The sequence below is a fragment of the Salvelinus alpinus genome, chromosome 35 (genome assembly GCF_045679555.1).
Source record: "Salvelinus alpinus chromosome 35, SLU_Salpinus.1, whole genome shotgun sequence".
Lineage (NCBI taxonomy): Eukaryota > Metazoa > Chordata > Actinopteri > Salmoniformes > Salmonidae > Salvelinus > Salvelinus alpinus.
Window position 1 is genome coordinate 17,147,286 of NC_092120.1, and position 15,331 is coordinate 17,162,616.

Below are 15,331 nucleotides of genomic sequence, written 5' to 3' on the forward strand. Positions count from 1 at the left end.
AACACACACGCACACATGCACACACACACAGGAGATCAGGGGGCTGAGAGGGGCAAGGGTCGTTTCACAGTGATGGACACAGTAGTCCCTCTGGATCTCTATCACTCTTTCTCCCTCTCTCTCTCTCTCTAGACTCTGTTACCCCTGAGACACTGTAGTTCTCTCTTTACCACCCACTCTCTCTCTCTCTTTCTTTGCTTTTTTTTTTGCAATGTTTTTCTTTAATCTCGGCCTCATATGAGTGATGAGATGTGAGATGAGTGAGTTTACAGTAGCTACGTCCATACGCATAGAGTACATACGAATTCTTACTCTGCTGTATACGTTGTCCTCTAATATTCTATCCAGATCCTTGTTTTTAATGGTTTCAAGGTACTGTTTAATAATGTAATCTGAGGGTCAACAGAAAAACAGAAGTTTAAGAAGAAACATTGAAAATATATATATAAAACATTATAGGGGAAAGCTGGAGGCTGTTTCATCGACGTCAGGTATGTTCAGACTTGCCCCTGATTCTGATTGGCGGATACGTGAAAGTTTTGGTCCGGCGTAAGACTACGTCGTTTGTTAAATTGGGCGTCGGTAAAATGGCAAATGAGTGGAACGCTTCAGCAATGGCAGGGGGTGTGAAGGCAATTTCACTTTAGTGTTTAGCATATTCTGTGACACTTCAGGGGTTACAAATCACATTAATAAACGCCTAATTACTTTAAAAGAAATTCCTCTGGCTTTAATTGGATATTAATCACTGCTTATCGTTGTCTTTTAGTCATGCTTAATTGCATGTTTTTCCCTCCTTTTTTGCCTCCATGTTTTTTCTTTTCTTTTGTGGAGTCTGGAATATATCGGTTTGAACAAAGATTTTCAAATGGTTAACCAGAGCTGCATTGCTGCTAAACTGATACACTTTGTCTGTTTTCGACCATTTTCCAGAGTTAAATCTCCAAGTCCTTGAGTGCATATTTCTATTGAACCATTTGCAGTTCCATGCCGATACATAAAAGAGAAATCAGTCAACATTGAAGTGCATTAAAAATGAACATGTCTTGTATAACCACTCATTTTTGTTAGTAAAATGGACAAAAGGTACAACAATAAGCAAAATACAATATTGGTAACATATGGTTGGGAAAGGCAGGTTTATTGACGACAAGGTGCAAAAAGTGATGCATGTGGGGAAATTTCCACAATTTGTAGCAAGTGTGAGGATTAAACATGTTGAGCTTACTGGTAAAAACAATTACAACTGTTACAACAAAAAATCCACATCCAATTTTCCATCTTGTTGAGCTACAGTCTTGTACAGGTTTTTCCACACCTTTGCCTACACAAAGAGATTGACACTCCCCCTGACCTATCCTGTGCAAGAACTTGGGCATTTGTCTCTGGCGCAATTGGCCACACATCATAGCTAGCCCGGAATCGCTGTATCCAGTCTGAACACCCCTGACATGTCGCTCCACACGCACAGAGCATAATTCAACCTGATTGGTTAGCTCTGCTGCAGGGCATGATTCTGGACTGTCCAACGCTGTACATCAGTCTGGCCGAAGGGCATGGGGGGGGGAGGAGCCGCATGGAGCTGTGTGTTATCCTGGTCCAGTTAGCACGTCCGATTAGGCGAGAGCCCATTGGTTGAACGAATGTTCACACGTTGTTATGCGTTCTTATGTGTTTATGGACAAGATGAGATAAGTCCACTTGTCATTCATATGCTCTCGCTCTCTCTCTTTCTCCTTCTTCCTCCCCCTCTCTCGCTCTCCCTCCCAAACCCTCTCATGCTCACATGCACAGTCATATGTGCGTAATGTGTGCGTTCTAGCATGTGCACCTCTACCGTTTCTCGGTTGCGACACAAAGTGCTATAGGCTAAACAGGAGAGTGCGAGGGATGCTTAGCCCGATTCCGTCTCTCTCAGTGCCCCCCGATGCTCTGCAGGCGAGAGGGTTTGGCCTGGAAGCGCCAGCCATGTGCCTCCATCATACCACCACCACCACTACACCTTAGCATGTATTCCCGTGTCCATATTAAGACAGTCACACGTCCACATCAACTCCAAACTCTAAGTGACTCTGACACAACTTCCATGAATGTGTGACTGTCCTAATATGGACAACGTGGAAGGGTAGGATGAGGGTATGGCGTCCATATTAGGACAGTCACACATTCATGGATCCTACCCTTCCGTGTTGTCCACGTGGTGACACATTTATCGGAAAGACAGACACAGTTTTAGTCATGAAGATTTGAAGATATCGTTATAATCTGGGTTACACCTCAGGTGGAATTGAACCTGGAAATATGCGAGGCGGTAGAGAAATAAGTGTTGGTGATGCTACGCCACCCCACGTTTCGACAAGAGCATCGGGAGCTCTGCCTAACATACATACGGTTTCTTCAAGTTTGGGTTGAGTGGCAAAATAAAGAAGTAATTAAATGTTTTGGTCATACCTGTGACAATACATCAAACATTGTACTGGAACACATTTTGTCTTAACTATTTTGTCTAATCTAGCATGAAAAACATATTGATGATTTAGTAGTTGCATATGAGTCAACCAAATTGTATAGTAGTCCTCTAGAATATGAATCAGACTTTTTTTCATCCATTTGATGTAGATTCTGCCCATAGTGTTTTACAATATCTAGATCAGAGACTATGTACTGCAGATGAGCGATAGGCTATCGAATGGGCTCTGGAGCCAACCCGATAACAATTCATAAGTTACTGACTCCCTCCTCCACTGTTAAGTCTCCACTGGCGTGCTGCTTAGTTAGCTTCCTCTTGTAACTCTCCTCCCAGCAGAGTACCAGTGTGAGTGTGAGTACCAGTCCCTGCCATAACCGAGCTAACGGAGCAAATTACACTCAAATGAGCTATGATCTCCACCATATCTGCTGGAGGCGGGGGGGGGGGGGGAAGGCGGGAGGAGGGGAGGAGAACAGGGGGGGTGGGGTGCGATTATCCCCTAATTAACACTGATACCTCCCCCATGGACAATGTCCCCTCTGATCAGTGGGCTGGCACGTCTTAATGTTAGGTGCTAACTGCCTTCCTCACATATGTCAGACCTCGTTAAGGGATTTCCACTATGCCTGTAATGTCCTCCCGTTTAATGGCTTGTAAAATATGGTTAACAGTCACAATTTGGCTTTTCTCTCTTCTCTGTCTTTCTTGCCTACCCGTTGTGAGATGACAGATATGGTATGATCGAGGACTCTTAGGGGAGACTTAATAGCGGGTGGATGTAGAGGTGTATATACAGAGAGCATGAAAGGGATTGGCCCTGGGAGGCTGTAGGATATACCAATCAAAGGCTCTGTTTGGCAGGGGTTGCTGTGTTTGACAGTGGAGTACATGTTTTGCTAATGTGCAGTCGGGTTTTGCATATGTGAACAACCGGCTCAAAAACGCTTGTAGAAATTTTTTGAAATTGTGTTTTTTACATTATATAAAAGTAGAGACTCAGCGCTACAAAATGGTATATCATACACTGCATTTGAGGAACAATGGGAAAGTAATTATGCTTTGAAAGTTGTAAACTCACTTTTGAGAAAATGGCCTTTGAATGTTTTGTTAACTACTGGAGAGCTCTCCTTTGTCAACACCCATTCAGCATTGTTCACACCCTCTTAAACCAGCCCCACCCATCTCTTTAAGGATTCACATGTGAGGTCATGTGCTAAACAGTGAGCAGTGTAGTAAAGATTACGACTAAAAGTGGTAAAAGTAGTAGCCTACAATAAGGAAAAATTCCAGGTAAACAAAGTGTCCAGATAAAAATATGTGATAAATATTAGATGAAGCTTACCCAGACACACTTATCTAAATTGATGGGTCATGTGAAAGAAATGTTATAACTCCCAGCCACATCTTGCTAAGTGGATGGGTCTCCACAGAAGGTGTAAACTGTACAGCCAAATGGTTACTTGCATAGTAGCAATATCATAAATAGATAGAGTCAATATAAATAAAATTATATACAGTATGTACACAAACTATATCAATAACAATATCAGTGATAGATGAGGTAGTTATATGCATACAATCAGGGGTAAAGTGGCTGAGCAGTGGGATAAATAATGTGTTAGGAGAGAGTCATTTGAATAGAGGCACTGCAGATAGTGCTGATGACTGTTCCGTCCGAACCACACATGAACAAGGGAATCTATATTCGGAGAACCTGTTTCTGTCCTGTCCTTGACTTTGGTGCAGTGCATGTGATGTCCATAGCCTCTTCGTCGCAAAACTCCTTGATCTTCTCAAAAACATATGTTTGTCTAGTTGTGTCCAGTCCAGGTGGTGCTTGTACAGGCAGACCATCTATGGGAGGAAGGATGTCAGCGTTGCGCAGCTGGTACCTGGTCCCGACTGAGTCCTAACGCTCCTTTGCGACAACAACACCAGGCTCCAGAGCATTGAAGCTGTAAAACAGGAAATAACAAAAACAATTGAGACGTTGCAACCTTACACAACGTCAATTCACCTCCCAATTTTAGAAAAGAAGAATAACCTCATATAATGGAAATGATATTCACCTGAAGTGCTGGTACTGCTTGAACTGTGGCAGCGGCCTGAAGTACGGAGTCAGGTGTTGTTGCCAGCCATAGCTTTCCACCAGCACCGTACCATCCTCCAATCCAACCAGCTGTGGGATGTTGACCCCGTCCCAATACTGTCCTTCACAACAGAGTACTAGCAATTCAAAACGATTGTCATAGCTACCTAAACTTAACCAAATAGGTTCAATGTTAACTAGTTAGCTAGCTAACATTAGGCTATATCTAGCAATGCCAAATGGCATTCTGAGATAACATTACTACACACAGATTATAAACGTAACGTTAGCTAGCGAGCCATCCAACAGTAAGCTTTAATTTTCTCTTGGCAATAGGGGGTGCTATTTGCACTCTGTAATAATTTCGTTCCCAAATTAAACTGCCTCGTACTCAATTCTTGCTCGTACAATATGCATATTATTATTACTATTGGATAGAAAACACTCTCTAGTTTCTAAAATCGTTTGAATTATTTCTCTGAGTGAAACAGAACTCATTCTGCAGCTCACTTCCTGTCAAGAAGTGAGATTTCTGAAATTGAGGTCTCTGTTCCAGGGTCGGTTTATAAATTCCCTTATAAGCTATGGGGCTACATGCACTGCATACGCCTTCCCCTAGATGTCAGTAAGCGGTGAGACTTTGAATGGAGCGGATAGCACCATCTGGGGGAGTATAAAACCTCTTGGAACGGAAGTACCGACCTTTTCGACGAGGCGCCTGACGCATGAGGGAAACCGGCATGGCGTCTTCAAAAGCTTTCGGTTTAGCAGTTCTTTATCTCCGGCTCTGATTTAATTTGTTTTTTGTCTTAAAAACTTCATTAACCTGTCTCGCCCCCCCGTTCTGCTAGCGGAACTCCTCCCACATTCCACTGAAAAGCCAGAGCGCGAAATTCAATTTTTTTTTTTTTACTTTCACACATTAACAAGTCCAATACAGCTAATGAAAGATACACATCTTGTGAATCCAGCCAACATGTCCGATTTTTTAAATGTTTTACAGGGAAAACACAATATATATTTATGTTAGCTCACCAACAAATAAAAAAAAGCACAGACATTTTTCACAGCACAGGTAGCATGCACAAAATCAACCAAACTAACCTAGAACAAACCAAAGAAACCAAGAAACAACTTAATCAGATGACAGTCTTATAACATGTTATACATTAAATCTATGTTTTGTTCGAAAAATTTCCATATTTCAGGTATAAATCATAGTTTACATTGCGGCTACAATCAGAAATTGCACCGAAAGCAGCCAGAATAATTACAGACACCAACGTGACATACCGAAATACTCATCATAAAACATTTCTGAAAAATACATGGTGTATAGCAAATGAAAGACAAAGATCTTGTGAATACAGCCAATATTTCCGATTTTTTAAAAGTGTTTTACAGCGAAAACACAATATAGCATTATATTTGCTTACTACAATAGCCTACCACACTACCGCATTCATTCATCAAGGCACGTTAGCGATAGCAATAGGCACGTGACTATTATACATCAAGGCGGTGACCCGTTCCTGTAGGTTCATGCTCTACAACATTCGCAGAGTACGACCCTGCCTCACGCAGGAAGCGGCGCAGGTCCTAATCCAGGCACTTGTCATCTCCCGTCTGGATTACTGCAACTCGCTGTTGGCTGGGCTCCCTGCCTGTGCCATTAAACCCCTACAACTCATCCAGAACGCCGCAGCCCGTCTGGTGTTCAACTTTCCCAAGTTCTCTCACGTCACCCCGCTCCTCCGCTCTCTCCACTGGCTTCCAGTTGAAGCTCGCATCCGCTACAAGACCATGGTGCTTGCCTACGGAGCTGTGAGGGGAACGGCACCTCCGTACCTTCAGGCTCTGATCAGGCCCTACACCCAAACAAGGGCACTGCGTTCATCCACCTCTGGCCTGCTCGCCTCCCTACCTCTGAGGAAGTACAGTTCCCGCTCAGCCCAGTCAAAACTGTTCGCTGCTCTGGCACCCCAATGGTGGAACAAACTCCCTCACGACGCCAGGTCAGCGGAGTCAATCACCACCTTCCGGAGACACCTGAAACCCCACCTCTTTAAGGAATACCTAGGATAGGATAAAGTAATCCTTCTAACCCCCCCTCCCCCCCTTAAAAGAGTTAGATGCACTATTGTAAAGTGGTTGTTCCACTGGATATCATAAGGTGAATGCACCAATTTGTAAGTCGCTCTGGATAAGAGCGTCTGCTAAATGACTTAAATGTAAATGTAAATGTAAATGCACGTTAGCGTTAGCGAATAAACCAGCAAAAGATATTAAATTTCACTAACCTTCATAAACCTTCCTCAGATGACAGTCCTATAACATCAGGTTATACATACACTTATGTTTTGTTCGAAAATGTGCATATTTAGAGCTGAAATCCGTGGTTATACAACGTAGCATAACGTAGCATAACGTGCTAACGTAGCATATTTTTCCCAGAATGTGCGGATATTTCTATTAGACTCTCACCTATTCTGACCAAATAGCTATTCATAAACATTACAAAAAAATACATGTTGTATAGGAAACGATAGATCCATTAGTTCTTAATGCAATCCCAGTGTTAGAATTCTAAAAATATCTTCATTACGACATAAGACTTAGTTATGGTAAGGAAATAACCAAAACCTGAGCGCAAAGCTACTAGTACACAGTTCGACATATATTTGAAATAGCATCACAAAATGGTTCCTACCTTTGCTGATCTTCTATCAGAACGTTGTACCTTTGGTCCTTTGTCCAGAACCGTCGTTGTTTTGGATTCAGAACGTTCTTTTTCCCTCTTGAATTAGCAAGCACACTGGCCATGCGGCGCTAAGCTCTCCAACGTCAACAAAGTCAAACATCGCAACACGCCTAATGTCCCGAATAAATTTCAATAGTCTAATGAAACTATATTGAAAAAACATACTTTAGGATGATATTGTAACATGTATCAAATAAAATCAAAGCCGGAGATCGTATTCGACCATAACGACAGGTTTCCAGTAGGCAATAACAGGTCCCTTCACGCGCCTTGCAGACAACAGAAAATGGGGGACACGTTGTTCCAAGATGGTTAATTCAACGTCAGACAGAGATAATCAACTCCTTTTTCCTCTCACTTCCTCTTCACATCCGGGTGAAGGTGTATGACGTGCACGTATAGTCATACGTATCACGCCCATTTATAGGCAGTCACTTGAACAGAACATAGATTTCAGACTTTCCACTTCCTGGTCACAAAGTGTGCTGCCAAATCAGTTCTGTTTTACCCACAGACAAAATTCAAACGGTTTTAGAAACTAGAGATTGTTTTCTATCCAATAGTAATAATAATATGCATATTGCACGAGCAAGAATTGAGTACGAGGCCGTTTAAATTGGGCACGTTTTTCCCAAAAAAGTGAAAACAGCACCCCCTGTCCTCAACAGGTTATTAAGGTAGTTAATTTAAACCGACTTATAGCAGTTTATAGCAGTTTATTGCGATTTTCCTGGATTTCTTTGTGATGCGCTTTCACGAGTTGGACACCTCTCCAGTGGGTGGCTAATGTTAGCGGCTATTTCGACAGGACAAGAGGACATCTTTCAACCCAAAGACGATTGTTCTGGAGAAAGGACACCTTGCCCAAGATTCTGATGGAAGCTCAGCTAATAGTAAGCAGTCTTTATGCTGTTAATTCGTACTTATGTTGACAAATGTCAAATAATAATTCCGCCATGAATTATGGTGCGGTCTCGCTTTAGCGCACGCTGTATTGCGCAGTAACGTTCATTTTAAAAATCTAACACAGCGATTGCATTAAGAACTAATTTATCTTTCATTTGCTGTCCAACTTGTATTTTTTAGTCAAGTTTATGAATAGTTTTCGATTAGAATAGGTGCCTCTCCAAGATGGCGCCGGACAGATTGCTTGAACTTTTGGCCACTAATCACATTGTATAACCACGATTTGTGCCGCTAAATATGCACATTTTCGAACAAACTCTATATGCATTGTGTAATATGATGTTATAGGACTGTCATCTGAAGAATTCTGAGAAGGTTAGTGAAAAAATGTATATATTTTGGTGGTTTATACGTTATCCCTATGTTTGGCTTGAATCAATGCTGTTGTGATGTTTGCTATTGTGGTAAACTAATATAACGCTATATTGTGTTTTCGCTGTAAAACACTTAGAAAATCTGAAATATTGGCTGGATTCACAAGATCTGTGTCTTTCAATTGCTGTACGCTGTGTATTTTTAAGAAATGTTTTATGATGAGTATTTAGGTAATACACGTTGCTCTCTGTAGTTATTCTAGTCGCTTTGGTGAGAGTTGTGATGGTGGCTGCAATGGTAAACTATGATTTATACCTGAAATATGCACATTTTTCTAACAAAACATATGCTATACAATAAATATGTTATCAGACTGTCATCTGATGAAGTTGTTTCTTGGTTCGTGGCTATTTATATCTTTATTTGGTCGAATTTGTGATAGCTACTGATGGAGTAAAAACTGGTGGAGTAAAAAAAGTGGTGTCTTTTGCTAACGTGGTTAGCTAATAGATTTACATATTGTGTCTTCCCTGTAAAACATTTAAAAAATCAGAAATGATGGCTGGATTCACAAGATGTGTATCTTTCATCTGGTGTCTTGGACTTGTGATTTAATGATATTTAGATGCTAGTATTTACTTGTGACGCTATGCTAGGCTATGCTAGTCAGCTTTTTTACTGATGGGGGTGCTCCCGGATCCGGGTTTGGGAGGAATTAGAGGTTAACTTGCAAGGAAAACAACTTTCGGACAAAATTTGAATCGCATGACATCTGAAACTGTAGCTGGACTCTTACCCGTATACATGGATGAATGCGTCACGACAGACTGAAACCCCTTTCATGAAATAAGACGTCCTGTGTCATTTCCGTTTTGTTTCTACAGCTTGCTTGGCCAGTTGTCAAGTCACTCTGGTACACACTGACCGTGTGCAATGCCATATGAATCATCTTAAGCTTTAACCACCACCCAAACTCTGCCCATTTTACTCGCCCTAGCAGAGCTGGTTAGGCTGTTTTCATGTTATCCAGAGCGTTGGTGACTGTAACTGTGCTCCTGGCAACAATTTAATTATGTTTTTTGCAGACGTTCACTGACCCCGGCCATATTAAACCGGTGTTGAGCGTTCGTAAATTGATCAGTTATTCTGCGCTCTGGCACACTCAGACGAGACCGCTCTAAAACAGTTGTTGGAATGACGTTCTATTGAAATGGATACTTGCATAGCTGAGTCTTTTGTTAAGTTTTACTACGTGATACCTTTTTAAAAAAGCAGCATTCAAACTGACCAGCTCAAATAGACAGTATTCGTATTTACAGAGGGCATACAAGTTTGTTATTAAGGCTATGAAAGTTTACATGTTCGAGAAGGCATTTCTGCCCCAAAAAACATTTTGATTAAAAAAAAGTTTACGTTCAAACGTCTCTCCTGTGTGACCCGGGACACATGCCTAGTTTCCTGAAATGGGTCACATATGAACTACTGTATGAACTAATGTTGTATACTACATCACCAGTCTATTTGTCTAGTGGTCATTAGCATACATTTCACCACATACAAATGTCTATTGTTTTCCCCAACAATAGACATTTTCGTTGACAGTTTTTTCCAACTGCTTACACACAAAATCTTTTCATGTCACACGATTTTTGAAACCTCTCACTCAAAGTGCAAAACTACACACCAAATATCCAAAACCATAAGCTATTTCTTAGCCTTTGACTCAGTTGTCAATTGCATAAAACACTTTTTTCAAAACACTACACACAATTCTCTACCTAAAACACAAAAATCTAACAGGAAGTGACTTGCTTTCCTTTTCCAAACACAACCAATCAAAATGCTACACTTATTCACCAGGTCACACACACACTCCTTACATGTGCAAACACTAATAGCTTAACTGATCACTAACCAATCACTGCTTTACTGTAGTATAGGCCTATAAATAGGTCAAAGGTCAGATTACCTGTTTTGAACAATGGGAGAGGAAGAGGAAGAAGAGGATGAGGGCAAAGAAGAGAAGGAAGGAGAGCCATCTCTGATGAGATTAGGGCAGCACTTGTTGATCATGTGATCAACCACAGTTTGACCATGAGAGAGGCTGGACTGAGAGTCCAGCCCAACTTGAGTCGATTTACAGTGGCGTCCATAATTCGAACCTTCAGAAATGAGAACAGGTGTGCAACTATCTAATGACTATTTTAGCATTACAGTAATGTACTGTAAAATACGTATGACTGCAGAGTATTGCATAAACATTTGTAGCTCTAAGCCATCCATTTACTGCACTGCATTGAATGAATGAGGTTGGTTATCATGCTATACTACCTTTTTTTGTACATTGTTTACAGTTCCTATGCTGAACACATACTGTGTTTGAATTCTGTACAGAGTGGAAAGGCAAAGACATCATGGAGAACGAGGACGCTTGTTTACAGATGTACAAGAGACTGCAATTATAAATATGGTTTTGGCCAACAATGCAATTAGGATTCGAGAGATAAGAGAGCATATCTTGAATAATGACACCATATTTAACAACATCAATGCTGTAAGCCTGTCGACCATACAACGCATCCTCCAACGGCACCGAGTGACGATGAAACAACTTTACAAGGTGCCATTTGAGAGAAACTCTGACAGAGTCAAGAATATGCGACATGACTTTGTAGAGGTATGTATGCAACACTACTTCCAGTACTTCAGACATACCATATTTACTCATCTGTATATCCTTTTGTCTGTTACAGAGAGTATTGGAGCTGGATGCCCATGTAATTCGCCATGAATTTATTTATGTGGATGAGGTTGGCTTCAACGTCACCAAAACCAGGCGCCGCGGAAGAAATGTAATAGGACAGAGGGCAATTACCAATGTCCCTGGACAGAGTGGGGGTAATATAACTATGTGTGCTGCCATCACTCAAAACGGGGTCCTCCATCACAATGCCACACTGGGTCCGTACAACACCGGCCATATGCTCACTTTTCTGGATGCAATTTACACAATGCTTGTCCCTGATCCAGATCAGGAGCCTGCTAGATTTGTGGTTTTATGGGACAATGTTAGTTTTCACCGGGTTGTTCTGGTCCAAAACTGGTTTGCCACCCATCCACAATTTGTAGTTTTGTACCTACCCCCATATTCACCTTTTCTAAATCCCATAGAGGAATTATTCTCAGCCTGGCGCTGGAAAGTGTATGATCGCCAACCCTATGCCCGCATGCCGCTTCTCCAGGCAATGGAGGACGCATGTGGGGACATAGAGGTTGCCTCTGTCCAAGGTTGGATACGCCATGCTAGGAGATACTTCCCTCGATGTTTGGAAAGAGAAAACATATCTTGTGATGTGGACGAAGTATTGTGGCCAGACCCCCCTACCAATTCCTGGACTGCCCCCCCGGGACCCCACACACACAATTGTGTTCTTTACTGTATTCTAAAGAATATACTTTTGGTTTACATATGTATGGTTTTTTATGGTTTTGTTGTATGCTACTGTATACAACAGTAATTTTTGGCCTAATAAATATTTTCTGTTTCTACGTTGCTTTGGTGTTTACAGTGTACTTGTTACCCCTCTCAGCAGATTACTTTCACTGTAGAACATTGTATTGAAATGTAGATGTAAGCCTATGAAAGACCAAAGAGCTTTAGATTTAGAACAACAGTGTGTACATGGTATATCCAAAAATGTACTATTATGAAAGCAGTGTTTGCCATTTGATGCAAATGCTTCATTCTGACATGTGTTTATGGCATTTTGAATGCAGTGTTACATTTTGAAGGAGATGTGAGGCATTTTGCATTTTGTGTGTGCAGTTTTGGGAATTGTGTGTAGAGTTTTGAAAAAAGGAGACAGTTTTGAAAACGTGTGTAAGCAGTTGGAAACAACTGTAATCTAACAATGATCAGAATTCATATAAAGAAAGTAACATTTTCCCCAAACCTTAATTTCACCATTGATTAGCTGTGTCTATGAAGTTTATTAAATGATAGAAGTAAGTTCATTCTGGCATTAGTATTGATCACACTAAAAGCAACATGCAATGAATTGCTTGATATGCCGTGAAAACACTGCGTAAGAATTATCCTACTGTCAAGAGTGTGTTCTCTCTCTCTCTCTCTCTCTCTCGCTCTCTCTCTCTCGCTCTCTCTCTCCTCTTCCCTAATCTCACTCTCCAATGCATCCACTGTATGTTGCATTGTGAAAAAAGCAAACAAGATTATTTTTGATTTTCTGTTCGCCCGCTCACTCCACACACTTCGGCACAGTACATTTGGCCCACCCCTCTTTCCCCCGACCCTCTTGATTGAGGGCTAATGAAAAAGCTGTCCTGAGCGCCGCTCCCCTCCCTGTATCCATTAGGAATAATTAGACGGGAACAATTTTGATGCCTGTAACCTCGGCGAGTGTGGCTAATGGCGTTATAAATTGCTCCTTGTCCTGGGCCCTGCTAGCGTTGTCGTCGCGCGGCGCTAGCGAGGAGGGCGAGACGCTTAATTCAAAAGCACTCTGTCAACAGCGCTGATTTGTGTGTTTAATGAGAGCGTTTAAAACAACAGCAGCGGCTCATGCATCCTAATGGCGGCGGCAGGAGTAGGTTCGATAAAGAGGCTTGTCCGTCGTAATTAGCGGCGACAAACACCCGGGATTAAGAGAAGGGGGCCCGCAGCCGCCGCACTGCACTCAAACGGGCCCCTGTTGCTACTGTCACTGTGAGACTGCCTCTCTCTCTCTGACTGACACTCTCTCCTTCCTTCTGTAATTTTCACTCTCTCTCTCTCAATTCAATTCAATTATTGGCAAAGCAAGTTAAATATACAATAAACCAAAGTGAGAAGAAACAAATTTAACAACATCAACAAAAAACTGTTAGAAATTAACAGTATTCATTGCACTCAAAAAGGTTTCAAAAAGATAAAGACATTTCAAGTGTTATATTATCAGCTATGTACAGTGTTTTTTAGCAATGTGCAAATAGCTGTAGTGTGAATAGTGGGGGAAGATAAATAAACAGACACATATTGGTGGTTGTTTGTGTTCCACTGGTTGCCCTTTTCTCATGGCAACTATTGCCGCTGTGATGGCACGTTGTTGTATTTTTCCTAACATATACGGGAGTTTATCAATGTTTGATTTGTTTTCAAATTCTTTGTGGTTCTATGTGATCTGTGGGAAATCTCTCTCTCTCTCTCTCTCTCTCTCTCTCTCTCTCTCTCTCTCTCTCTCTCTCTCTCTCTCTCTCTCTCTCTCTCTCTCTCTCTCTCTCTCTCTCTCTCTCTCTCTCTCTCTCTCTCTCTCTCTCTCTCTCTCTCTCTCTCTCTCAGTACTCTGTTCCTCCCTCTCCATTCCCACTCCTTCGTTCTCTCTTAGTACCTCTCAAACTAACCCCCCCCCCTCTCTCTTTCCTCTTTCTTTCTCAGTGTTTCTACCGCTAGATTTCTCAACCTTTATTTTGTCTAGTTTCTCTCCCCCTCTTTCTTTACATGCCTCTAATGTCTCATCTTGCGTTTCTTGCTTAAGTCATGTTTTGCTCTTTCTCTCTGTTCCCCCTACAGCTCTAACAGTGGGACAATAAGAAGGTCAGATGGGTAATATGCCCACAGGCTGAGGACTAGCTTGTGTGTGTGTGTGTGTGTGTGTGTGCGCGTGCGTGCGTGCGGGTGTGTTCGTGTGACATAGGCGTGAATGAGCGAGCTGGCACTGACAGATGCCCCCTCATGTTACATATGGAAAGAGTGACCAACCATTTATGACACAATCTCTGATTGAGACCAGGGTCATATTCATTAACACTAACAACAGAAAACATTTAAAAAATAAAAATGAGCATTGAACAAGTCCAGGTCGTCCCTCCCTGTTTCATTCCGTCGTCTTCCGTTTGGTACCGAATGAAAGCAACCCTGTACAGAGGACAAGCACAGTAATCAGCCAAACACATTATAAAAGCTGGATAAAGCGATATGAACTTTTATCCTTTAGAGCATGGTATGCTAAGGAGGATGTAATATGTTTTAATCAGCTCTGTTGTGCTGAGATCCTCTCAGAGACTGTGGATTTATCCCAAATGACACCCGATTCACTTTATAGTGCACCACTTTTGACCAGAGCGCTATGGGCCCTGGTCAAAAGCAGTGCACAACATTGGGAATAGGGTGTCATTTGGGATACAGCCTCTGTCTCCGTAATGGATGGAAAAGGAGAGAGTGACAAAGCCAGACTGCGCATTTTAAAAGGTGTTCAATTCACTCGTAAATGCATGCTGACAAGATTAATTGAGCATTGCAAATGGTAAACTCTGAACCCACACACACAAGAAAGGACAAATACAGACAGATGCATACGCAGACACACACACACACACACACACACACACACACACACACACACACACACACACACACACACACACACACACACACACACACACACACACACACACACACACACACACACACACACACACACACACACACACACACACACACACACTGTACATACAGATGCACACACAGACATAGACATAGACAGTGGCGCATACACACACACATACACACACTCACAAACAAGCACACACACCCCTCCTCCGGCTCTTCCCTGGACCCACTTCCACGTGTCTTGCACTGCACAAATGACTTGATGGGCAGTTAAATGTAGGGGTCGGGGGTTAAATGAACACCGTTGTTTATGAGGATGCGGTGTGAATCCATTTGCATTCTAAT

The 15,331-nt window shown here is 41.9% G+C and overlaps 1 long non-coding RNA gene across 1 annotated transcript in view; it reads left to right on the plus strand.

The window, feature by feature from the left end:
* Nucleotides 1-6,677: 6,677 nt before the first annotated feature.
* The window catches only part of LOC139564379 (uncharacterized), a 247,644-nt gene continuing 238,990 nt past the window's right edge, over nt 6,678-15,331 (plus strand). Inside the window, exon 1 of the long non-coding RNA XR_011672727.1 lies at nt 6,678-6,802. This is a non-coding gene — a long non-coding RNA (uncharacterized lncRNA). The remainder of the gene's footprint in view (nt 6,803-15,331) is intronic.